Source organism: Coenobita brevimanus, chromosome 23, assembly GCF_032717465.1.
Source record: "Coenobita brevimanus isolate Jiangsu-jjx chromosome 23, ASM3271746v2, whole genome shotgun sequence".
Taxonomy (NCBI): Eukaryota; Metazoa; Arthropoda; class Malacostraca; order Decapoda; family Coenobitidae; genus Coenobita; species Coenobita brevimanus.
In genome coordinates this window covers 40,227,723-40,239,470 of record NC_136976.1, presented here as the reverse complement: position 1 = coordinate 40,239,470, position 11,748 = coordinate 40,227,723, and the positions used below count along the sequence as shown (strand labels likewise).

Genomic DNA, 11,748 nt, shown 5'->3' with positions numbered 1-11,748 from the left:
AGTTATACAAACGTCCCTCAACTACTTCCCTATCCCCCGAAAGGAGAATGCTCGACTACAAACGAAAGATATCTTAAGCCTGCAGTCCACCGGGTTCACATTTCAGATGAATCTGGAGGCGCAACAACAACAACAACAACAATCCTTCCCCACTCGTACTCTGCCAGTATGGGCAAAGGTTAATTGTGGACTTCATACTTCCTCCTAGGCGCTGGAGAGGGACGCCTTCACGTGGTGGCACCGATATAACTCCTGCCCGGATTTGCAAAAGTCCCCCAACTCCCTTCCTATCCCCCAAAAGGAGGACAGGGGACTTCAGAATAGTAACCTAAGCCTGCAGCCCACCGAATTCACGTTCACATGACCCTGAAGCACAGAAACAGAAACACGCCCTCAGAGGGGAAGATCTGGTGCTGCAGTGAACCAGGTATGGAGGAATACAGACCTGCAGCGTCACAGTTTTTATATAAACATGCCATACTAGCGTTATTCTAATATTCTTTAAGGTACTTACCAAGCAGAATCCCCAATCATTCCTCTCTCTCTCTCTCTCTCTCTCACTCTCTCTCTCTCTCTCTCTCTCTCTCTCTCTCTCTCTCTCTCTCTCTCTCTCTCTCATCTGATTAAATCGATTACTAACGCCTAAAACTTCGTAACCCTTATATTAGCTGATGAAATGGAGTGTGCAAGCAGCCAACTCGCCGCCTCCAGCCTAAGCCTCATTAAATCCCTCACCAGCCATGCTATTATTACGTGATTATCAATACCCTGTGCCGGGGCGACGTGATCTCAACAGTAGTGTGCATCACGTACACATTGATCCGCACTGGCCATGGCTAAGCAAACTCCAGCACCTTTTTCCTGCTCACTTATTTCTGTACTGTGGACATTATTATTCTCCAGTATGCTGTCTTGCAGACTGTGTCGATATTATAATGATGTAAATGACACACAAGAGAACACTGAGGTGTATTATAAAAAGTGAATCATAACAGGAAGATGCTATAGTCCTTTTACCTTGACTTAGCCTTTTTTTCCCCCCCTTTTGAAGTTTAATTTACATATATCTCAGTGAGTGAATAATACAATTCTATGACTTTACATCACTTCCATAGCACTTTTTCATGACTAACAAACTTTTAATGTTAATCTACTGTAGCAACCCCGCATATATATATATATATATATATATATATATATATAAAATAGAGCCGCGTTGTTTGTTTGTTTGTCCATCAATCATGCCCACACCAAGGGCCAGATACCCCCCAGACTCATATATATTCTGAATCAGGGTGACCCAAAGATAGTTTTAGGGGGGTCAAAATTCAGATCTGGGTCATCTGAGGTCACCGGTAGTGTTCGCCTGCTTTGGCCCGGGCAACGCCGGGTACCCCTGCAGCCCAATTTTTGGCATGGGGACTCACATGACCTCCAGTTCGGACACAGGCTATGTGAGGTTGACCTCCGAGGTCATTTGAGGTCACTGGTCGGAGGTCATTAAAGGTCATCCGTAATGCACGCTCGAACGACTGAACCCAGCAGCCCAATTTTTGTCACGGAGACTCACATGACTTCCAATTATGACACAGGCTATGTGAGGCTGACCTCCGAGGTTATTTGAGGTCAGTGGTCGGAGGTCATTTGAGGTCACCGGTAACAGTAAACAAGTTCGCACAAATACTGTGTTTTGGTCTGCGAAAGCTGAAATAGAAAGTTCCTGGACCACTTACAGTCCCTCTTGAAAAGCATAAGAGGTACATGGTCGTTCTGGAGTAGAAAGAAAAATTGAACTAGAACAAATAGGATTAGAGTGTTCGCCTTTTTGGCCCGGCAACGCTGGGTACCCATGCTAGTTAATCATATTCTAAGTGGCATGAAGGAAATTTCGCTGCACCTCTTTCCTCTGCCTTTTTTTTGGGGGGGAGGGGCATTTTATCTCCTTATCCTCGTTCGTTACTAAGGATTACTACGTCGATAACAGAAATACATAAATATCAAGAAATACCAGATGTACTGTAGGGCGCATTTTAAAACGTTAGGAAATGCTGCTACAAAGTGGCCTAGGCTGCCTAGAAAGTGGTCCTATATTGTTCACCTCATTTCCACAATATCATTCTCATTAAAACAGAAGACTGTAGTGCTTCTTCCTATGCGATATATTTACCTTATTATAATGTCATCATACTATATTCTGTGTTACTTATACACTTTTAATATCGACGCCGTTTGCATCAGTAACATACGCGGTACCAAACGATGCGATGGAGTATGGACCGGATAAATCGCCGAGAAGGATGTCTTACGAAGTCTTCCAAAGCCAACAACAATGTGGCCTGTAAGTCGTGGCAGCGTCTCAAAATATCACAACCATTGGCATGCAACTGGTACTGGGAAATCACCAACGAAATTTTAGTCCTTTAAGTTCGATGACATATTTACCTGTTTTACTTCTGCCATCTCCAGACGATTTTGTTCAGCTCGGGACAGCGCCAGAATTGTGGAGACTGATACCAGAGAATATCCAAGCCTTCAAGACCAATCTCTCCTAAGGTGGGGACTAATGCGTAGGTTTTGTGTAATACTCTGAGGACCTGATTCCTAAAACGAGCATCATAATAGACAAATTTAGAGCGAGGGCAATACAGTACCAAAACAGTGCACTTCCCCAACCAGACATCCTTCAAGCTGGACGCGGGTCAACAGAGTCGGACGGATAATTCAATAATGTTCGACCTGCAACACGTGGATAGTTTCAAGTACAGTATAATCTGATAGTGCCTTAGCCTCGCACTGTCATGATTTTTTCACGTGGAGGGATTATGTTTATACAGGGAACCGTTCATTGGCAAGATACAGCTGCTGTGGCCAGACCTAAGAAACTTTACTTACTGGCAACAATGTTAAGTTTTAAGTACCTGTTTTGATGAGAATGTTAAGAGAAAAGGAACTGCCCCGAGTGAGGATCGAACTCACGACCTTGAGATTATGAGACTCACGCGCTGCCTACTGCGCCATCGAGGCTTAAAACTTAGGGATAAACCGAAGAGAAAAACCAAGGAAAATCAATGACTTCCAAGTAAAGACTTCCTGCACATAACTTTGTTTCCAGTTAATTGCAAACTTTTGTTTATACCATGAACTGAATAGTTTGCGTGACTCAATTTCCGTATGCCAATGAAAATGCATGATGTAATTAAACTGCATTCGACTTTTAACTTGTTATGAACCGTATGCCAATGAAAATGCATGATGTAATTAAACTGCATTCGACTTTTAACTTGTTATGAATATCAGTTTATAGTCTACACACTGCATTATAATCATGAATTAACACAATTATAACAACAGATGAACAGTATGACACGATAACAAGATTATTACACGCGATTAATTACCCACAAACTCTGAAGACTGTTTAAGCAAATGTAGTGCAACCACAATTCAAATGTTACCGCATAAGCTCATAGGAAGAAGCGTGTTGGGCAGCAGCGTGCCTCTGTCGGGCCTGTATAATTATAACCTGTATAATTATAACCTACCAGCATACCTCAAACTCGCCTCTCACGGACTCTTTTCACCATCTTTCTTCATTACAGTGTGGCATATCTCTCTCTCTCTCTCTCTCTCTCTCTCTCTCTCTCTCTCTCTCTCTCTCTCTCTCTCTCTCTCTCTCTCTCTCTCTCTCTCTCTCCTGGTAACTGTTCTGTTCTCCGTATTTCATTCATTCTCTGCACATTTCGGTGGGCATGCAACACCCGTTTTGCTACACACTCTCATCCCTTTCATGTCCAGCTTTCTAATGCAACTGGTCGCCTCTGGAACTGTCTTCCTCAGTCTCTCATTTCCACTGCCTATGTCTCCCAGTCTACTAAACGCACAGTGCCCAGGCATCCCGAAACGACTGGATCTTGATTCTGGCTTTCTTTTTACCTATATTCCTTTGGAGGAACAACTTTTGCCATTCGTGAGTTCATTCTTTATTGTTTAAAAATTTTGCGACATAACCGTCAACAAAACAGTGGATATATCTATAATTATCTTATATCTGTGGCCAAATTGTGAATAAATTAGTCATACGATTATTTCAAGCTGCTTGGGGTCCATTCTGATTATTCATATCCATCCAGCTCAAAGCACATCATTTCAGGTCCTTTTATGTCATGAAAGATACTGCTTCTTTTCTTTTTCTTTTTCAGGTCCATAAAATTAACTGAGTCAGGTCAGTTTGGGAGAATTAACGCCAATTAAAAGTCATTCAGGCCCAATTTGGTGCAATTAAACCACGTAATGTGTATTAAGGAAGTTCAAGGTCACTGAGTGCCAGATAGGTTCAATAAGTTCCAGCACTCGGATCCACCCACACCACCTCAGGTCCGTTCAGGTCAGTTCAAACGTAGTTAACAGCACTAAGGTAATAATCCCAAATCCCAATTCCATCTACACTCATACGTCAGTTAGGTCCGTCCTCGCTATTCTACTTCATTTCAGCCATGTTTAGGCTTAAATACATCAAACCATGTCTACTTACATCAATGAAGGTCCCTTTTGGGTATTCCATATGGCTTCAGGTCGATCATATCAACTCTGGTCAATATTATGGGTGATACAAACAATATGCCAGCTTGCTGAGTCTCATGTGCAGCGGGAACGACTCGGTCAGCTGATGTAAGAATGGGAGTAAGTTAGGCAAGCATGCTGAAATAATGTAGCCTTTGAGTTTCCTCTATTTTTGTAATGTACGACGGGCTCTGCAGTACAACTCACGCGAACTGGCATGGGGTAAAAGAGTCACTCCGCACAATATATCGATGCAGGCCAAATTTATGAGGGTTTGTGCCAAAAATAAGACATCAGTGCGACGATTTTTGAAATATGGCAGTCCAGGTCTTTCACGTCTTTACATGTTTCCTGGAGTCCATCCCATCAGTTCAGACCAACACATACGGCTGCAAGTCGTGCCTACGAATTAAGAATTGTGCCAAAAATTCCAAACGGAGCAAATGGTTGTTGCCAATTCAAATCTTTTCATACTATGTGGGGTGCGAGGGCCGTGGAAACGAATGGGCTGGGTAGACTGTGATATGACACACTGGGGAATATGAACTCTGTGAATATGGTTGCTGTGAGTCACCTGGTAATAGAGGCAAGCATTTTACGATGTTCTCTACATCTGAACAGAAACTGTTTCATGAGGAGGGTGTAAAGGATTGTACAGATTGAGTGGGATCTGGCAGGTGAAGGTGCATGCCATGGGATTTTGATGCTGTGAAGGTGGGTACTCTGAGTAAGCCTGTTAGTGTAAGTCACACATGGATAGCCAAAAAATTTATTAATTAATACTGATGACAGGAAAGACGTGGCTGGGATGGAATAAAATGGTAGTAGGTGGTGGGCAGGGTGGGACAAGTATCCTATGTAGACGGGCGATGTATGCGGAAGGACAGTGATAGTGGAAAGATGTAATTTACATATTCTCTTTGAAGCTGGATATGGGTGCGGGTAAAAAAAAAAAAAAAAAAAAAAAGGGGGGGGAGGGGGAAGATGTAGAGGGGTGGACAGAGTAACCTGGGAAGGTGGTGGGGCGGGGGCGGGTAGCCTGATACACATTGTGATGACAGGACATTGTAAGTATAGGTGTGCCAATGCTTTAACCTAAAATTTTGCACAATAACACCACACTACCAACAACAAAACAAGCACGTACCGCTCTCATATACCTCACGTCTCATTCATACGTGCATACGCATGTAGACACACACACACACAAAATATATATATATATATATATATATATATATATATATATATATATATATATATATATATATATATATATATATAATATGCTGGGTGGTAACCATATAACCAAATTCTGGCGCCTGGTGGTTTAGTGGGTAATTAAGGCGCTCCAATCGGATTGAACCAATGCAGGTTTATATCTGAGGGGTGGTTGGGGTTTATTGCTCACATAATGCCACTCAGGGATGAGTGAGGCTGGTCACTCTAATCTTAAATGTCAGGACCTACTTGCCTAGCCCTGGGCTCCTACATTCCTGATGGGGCAACACAGGATTGGATGATGGATGGATATATATATATATATATATATATATATATATATATATATATATATATATATATATATATATATATATATATATATATATATATATATATATATATATATATATATATATATATATATATATATATATATATTGTGTATATTGTGTGTGTGTGTGTGTGTGTGTGTGTGTGTGTGTGTGTGTGTGTGTGTGTGTGAGACGTGAGATATATGAGAGCGATAAGTGCTTGTTCTGTTGTTGCTGGTGGTGATGGTGTTGTGCTTGAAGAAAACTTAAGGTTAAACCATTATATTGTACCTAGCATTTACACAGGTAAACGTAAATATTATTCATGCATTCTGATAAACTTGGACAATACTTAACGCAAAACGGAAGAGTTTAGGTGTACAAGCTTTCTCAAGATCAATAACTTAACATTTTCTTGCCTGCAGTTGACTGCGAATTAAGCCAATATATACAACTCACCTAGGCCTATTTACTATGCACACAACCTACAGTACAGTGAACATAATGCGAGATGGATGTTCTGTCGACAAGATTAAGAGATTTTAAAAAATAAGTCTGCCTAATGAAAAGAGGAAACAACGGAAATACGAGCCTGAGAAGAATAATAAGAAAACAAAAGTGAGTGGGAAGATACAAGAAGTAAAGAAGACATTAAGAAAGACGTACTGATGAATGACGAGAGAAGAGTGGGAGATGCTGGAAGAAACGCAAAACGAGATGAGGGGAAGGAGTGAGGAGAACTTTGTCTATTAGTAGTGTGTAAAGAGATGGAGAGAGAGGAGGACGGAGTGTAGTAAAAGGCAAGTTTAAAAATATCTTTGTAAATAATCCTACACATCACAGCTTCTCGTCTCTGCATCACTTTACACAAAACATACATATACAAAGAGAACAGATATAGTGCCAATCATGAGTATGGCTACGATTATTCGGCTCATACAAGATACTTCGTGTCATGCAAGCAATAAAGGCTGTAGGTTTAAAGCTGAACAAGCAAAGGTGGAGGAATAGCCCCAGTTTTTTATGTTATTTACTAAGGCACGTGACTAAGACAGAACGTGTCTGGTTTTTCAAGACCGTTACTGAGTGCATTCTGTAGCGTCGGATGCAAGCTATAAATTTTAATAACGTAGATGTCTCACACATGTTCTTTAATTCCTTTATTCCCATGACATATTTTACTGGTCTGTTCATGCTATTTTCAAATGATTTTAGGCAACTTGGGAAGAAATACCACACGTAAGATGATAAAATGGAGGCTTTATCTTCCCTCTCCAGTCCGAAAAGTCTCTCCAGACCTGAACAGGACTCTCTGGAGATGGCAAGAAAATGAAAAAAGTACGGCATCAGAGTGATGGCATCATACCTTTGAGACCATCCTTCCCCATAGCAATGTATGTTTTCAGCATGTCCTCGTCAGTCCTACGATAAGTATACTCACCTACATAACTCGCCATCACATTTGGCATACTGTTCAAGGCACACATTCATTAACGCTACCAGCACCTTACCAGCACGCTTACTACCTTGTTTTGACAGTGCCAATGTGAATACCGTGGTATGATACAGTGTAGTTACCATTACCTTTATCAACCACTGCGACGGTAACTTGATGAATTTGGCCTCAGGAAAAGAATTCTACAAAGTACAGCCCAAAAGACAACAAAAACAGGCTCCCAGGGTGATGGCGACGATTTAAAAAAAAAAAAAAAAAAAAAAAAAAAGCGACACCAACCATGGCGACGATACTCAACTGGATTTTCGTCCGTTTTAAGGCGGAATATTTTAGCCATCGAACGACGTTCTGGCATTCAATTATCGTGTCCCTGAGGGCGCAGCTGAGATCAAAGGAGAGAAATCCTCTCCACTGAACCATATATCAAAGGACTTTCAAAAATTGTGGATTCATAAAGACCAGTTAATGGCCCTGAAGGTGGCGCTGACGAGGCAGGAGCAGACCAGCCGGGGGCCAGGAGACACAACCACCCGACAAAGAGGCCACAGCTGAGAGTCCTTGTCCTACCTTAGATTTATTTTCAGAACTAAAATTATGCAAAGTTTGCTCTCACTTCCTTTTCCTTCCTGAAAAAAAATAAAAATAAATAAAAATCCTCTCGGAACTAATTTTTTCTTTTTCCCAAGAATCATGGGAAGAGTCCACATTCCCTTTATAATTTCTGCAAAAGCTAATTTGAGTTACGGGTGAGCACTAATGACAAGTTTATCGATAAATCTGGCCCCAAGTGCAGAGAATGTGAGGCTGGAGGAGAAACACGGAGTACTATTGCAGTCTTGAGTACCGCCCCACGCTTTAATCAAACAGTTAGCAAATATTTACAAAATATCCTCAAAGTCTGTTGAGTTTTCACAATGGCACCACTTGGTTTCAAAGTTACTAGTCTCGTTTTCTATCGTAAGGAGGTACAGTAGATCAGTATTACTGTTCGCAAGAGTGCGAAATAAGACAAGCCAGTGGTGTGGTAATATGGAAGACGATGTCACCACAGGCCATCAGGGGGTCATATTACCAGATAAAGGCATCCACACGTGGACGGCTTGAGCGCACGCGCGCTCAGATAGTCTAACGATCTAAAAGCACTTACAGCAACCGAGGCAAAAATATTATTTATTTCAGTGTTTATCAAGGAAAAAATTAAAAACTCGTACAAGTAGCTGTTTCATTCATTTGAAGGGCAAGCAGAATTTGATAAAAGAGAAAGGTAGAAGTGGTTTTCCATGGCCAACCCACAAGGACACCATTTACATGAGACTTCTTCTGCAACAAAAAAAGACATCATAATTTACACTGTGACAGCTTTGTGCAACCACTCCCACGCTTAGCGTCGTGGGGGCCTTCCACGCCCCCTCGACTGAAAGTTTGCTCTCCTCTCTCTCTCTCTCTCTCTCTCTCTCTCTCTCTCTCTCTCTCTCTCTCTCTCTCTCTCTCTCTCTTTCGCATCGCAATATATCTTGACATTTGGAAAGTTTTTCGGAAAGTTTCTCTCGAATGACTGATCGAAGGGAAGCATAGGAAATAGCTTAATGGGAGAGCGCGCGTTTGATGAAAAATATTGCACAAATTTTCCTTACTGTTTCCAGTGTAATGTGAGCTCGCGCGCGCTCAATAACTGTCAAAAAATGACAAGAATGCATCAAATATAAGGAATGCTACAGAGCGCTTGCGTTAGCCCGACAAAAATCTCTAACGGCAGTTCTTCAAAAATGACAAGGCACTGAACATGACGAATGCTATGGTACATCTGCTATAACTTGACAAAGATTCCCAACCCCTTTCAGCTCAGTTAATGGTCACGTGCAGTCAGACTCAAGGGTCGACTTAACCAGTAACCGAGAAAATTCACTCCTACCTCACAACTATGGCCCATCAGGTTTCGCGCAACCATGACAGTACTCAAGTTGTGGGAGCAGCCCAGTTCCCTCATGTAAAAAACATACCGATTATGAGCAAAGGACTACTTCACATAGTTTTCCTTCGCCAATGCATCACCCACAGATTACGAGGATATATTGCAACCTATTAGTTTGTTTTAAAAATTACAAGGATCTGATACTTTATGCACACAACAAACTGATCAAGATGCATTTAGCAAATTGGTTCCGTACTGCCTTCACATTTAATAGTTTTATTCAAGAGTAAGTTTCCATTCAAGACATCTTATGCAGACCTGAGTTCATGCTATTTATGATTACAATATAAGGTCATATTATTACCATCCTACAATACGTATAACTTATTGCCGGATCATATGAAATACTGTTAGTAACGCCTTGAAGCCAAAGGACTCGTTCTCAGAGTAAAAAGATGAAGAACACATGCATACAAAAGCCCAGTCGAACCCATACAATATACACTGAATACCCACTGGCGGCAGTAAGTGATGGATTTTTAAATGAAGCCTCTGTTAACTCGTTCCTGTGGTGTGATGGAAAGGTTTATACAGCGTGAACCAAGTCTCTCTTCACAAAGTAGAATTTTGGACTCCCAAGATTTCTATTCAACATCCTTTCTTTCTCATTGTCAGAGTAATTTTGCAGTAACGGACGTAAAAACTAATCCAGTATTTTCAGTAAGTGAACGGCATCCATTTCGTGTGTGTGTGTGTGTGTGTGTGTGTGTGTGTGTGTGTGTGTGTGTGTGTGTGTGTGTGTGTGTGTGTGTGTGTGTGTGTGTGTGTGTGTGTGTGTGTGTGTTGGTGGTGGTTGCGTGTGTGTGAGACAAAACCAGCATCACCAAGAGGCCGGCCCCCGCTGCGAGGCTTGATAACAGGAGGGCGGGCGGAAGGCATAATGGGCGGGGGAGGTGTGAGCCCGGAGCAGGGAGATAGGGTTGCTCATAATTACATTACAGATTAAAGTTGAATGTATCAGCCTCTGCACGTGAGCTCGGAGGAGGGAGAAGTGTATTTGCTTATGGTCGCAACCTGGATGTAATTCACAACAATGTCAAGACAAAATATGAGCCACATAGGACCTCTCAGATGGACAAAACACACACACACACACAGAAAACATTTAATACATTATCTCCATAACAGAGAAGCAACTCTTCAACTTAAAATCTGCCACACACCATTGAAACAGAACCTATGATATCTACCACAACTCTGCTCAAGGAAAGACTTCACCAAACAGTTCCTTTGTCATAAAAAAAAACAAAAAAAAAAAACAGTGCATCAGCCGCAGACTACTCTCATACAACCGAAGTCTTTGCAAATGTCTCACACAAGTAACCACCTCACCAAAGAACCCTCCCACACCAATCACACCAAATTCTTATATATATATATATATATATATATATATATATATATATATATATATATATATATATATATATATATATATATATATGATGCATGTATTTCACCAAATTCTCGGACACCTCACGTGGCAATCACCAGTGGGAAGATCCTGTCGCGGAGCAAAAACCCGTTAAAATACTTTAAAATTTCATCTACTTCTCATAGCAGTAAGTATTAGATTTTTTTCACGGAAGATGAATAAAGGAAGGGAAACAAAATAAATATAAAAAGTGATGCCAGGCACAACAAACTTCGCCCAACAGCAGTTATTTTATTGCTGTTAAATGGACTCGTTTGTGCCATTTAGTGTCAGTGCATAATTAAATTCTAAGGCAACGGCACAAATGTTTTCGTTATGCCCTCTGACAATCCATGATTTTGTGTTTGACCTTCCAAGGTCACTCAAGGTCAAAGGTCATGCCGTCAAATGAAAGCTCATATGAGACTTCCTATATCTTGGTAACAGTAAATATCTCCATCTTCAACAAGTTTCGAGTTATAGCCCCCTGAATATCCGTGACCTTGAGTTTGACCTTTCGAAGTCACTTATGGTCAACGTCAAGGTACCAATTAAAAACCCATATGGAATTTCCTATAAAGTTGATAATAGTAAATATCTAACTTCAGCTTCGAGTTACAGCCCCTTGAGTATCCGTGACCTTGAGTATGTCCTTTCTAGGTCAAAGGTGTTGATGCCAAATGAAAGCCCAACTTAAGAGTTCCTATATGTTCATAGTATTAAATATCTACCTTCAACCGTTTTCAAGTTATAGCCCTCCGAAAATCCGTGACCTTCATTTTGACCTTTCTAGTTCCCTCGATTACCTCCA

At 41.1% G+C, this 11,748-nt stretch overlaps 1 non-coding gene across 1 annotated transcript; it reads right to left on the bottom strand.

The window, feature by feature from the left end:
* Positions 1 to 2,951: 2,951 nt before the first annotated feature.
* On the bottom strand, positions 2,952 to 3,024 carry TRNAM-CAU (transfer RNA methionine (anticodon CAU)). The gene has a single exon. It is a non-coding gene; the product is annotated as a tRNA-Met (tRNA).
* Positions 3,025 to 11,748: the final 8,724 nt, after the last annotated feature.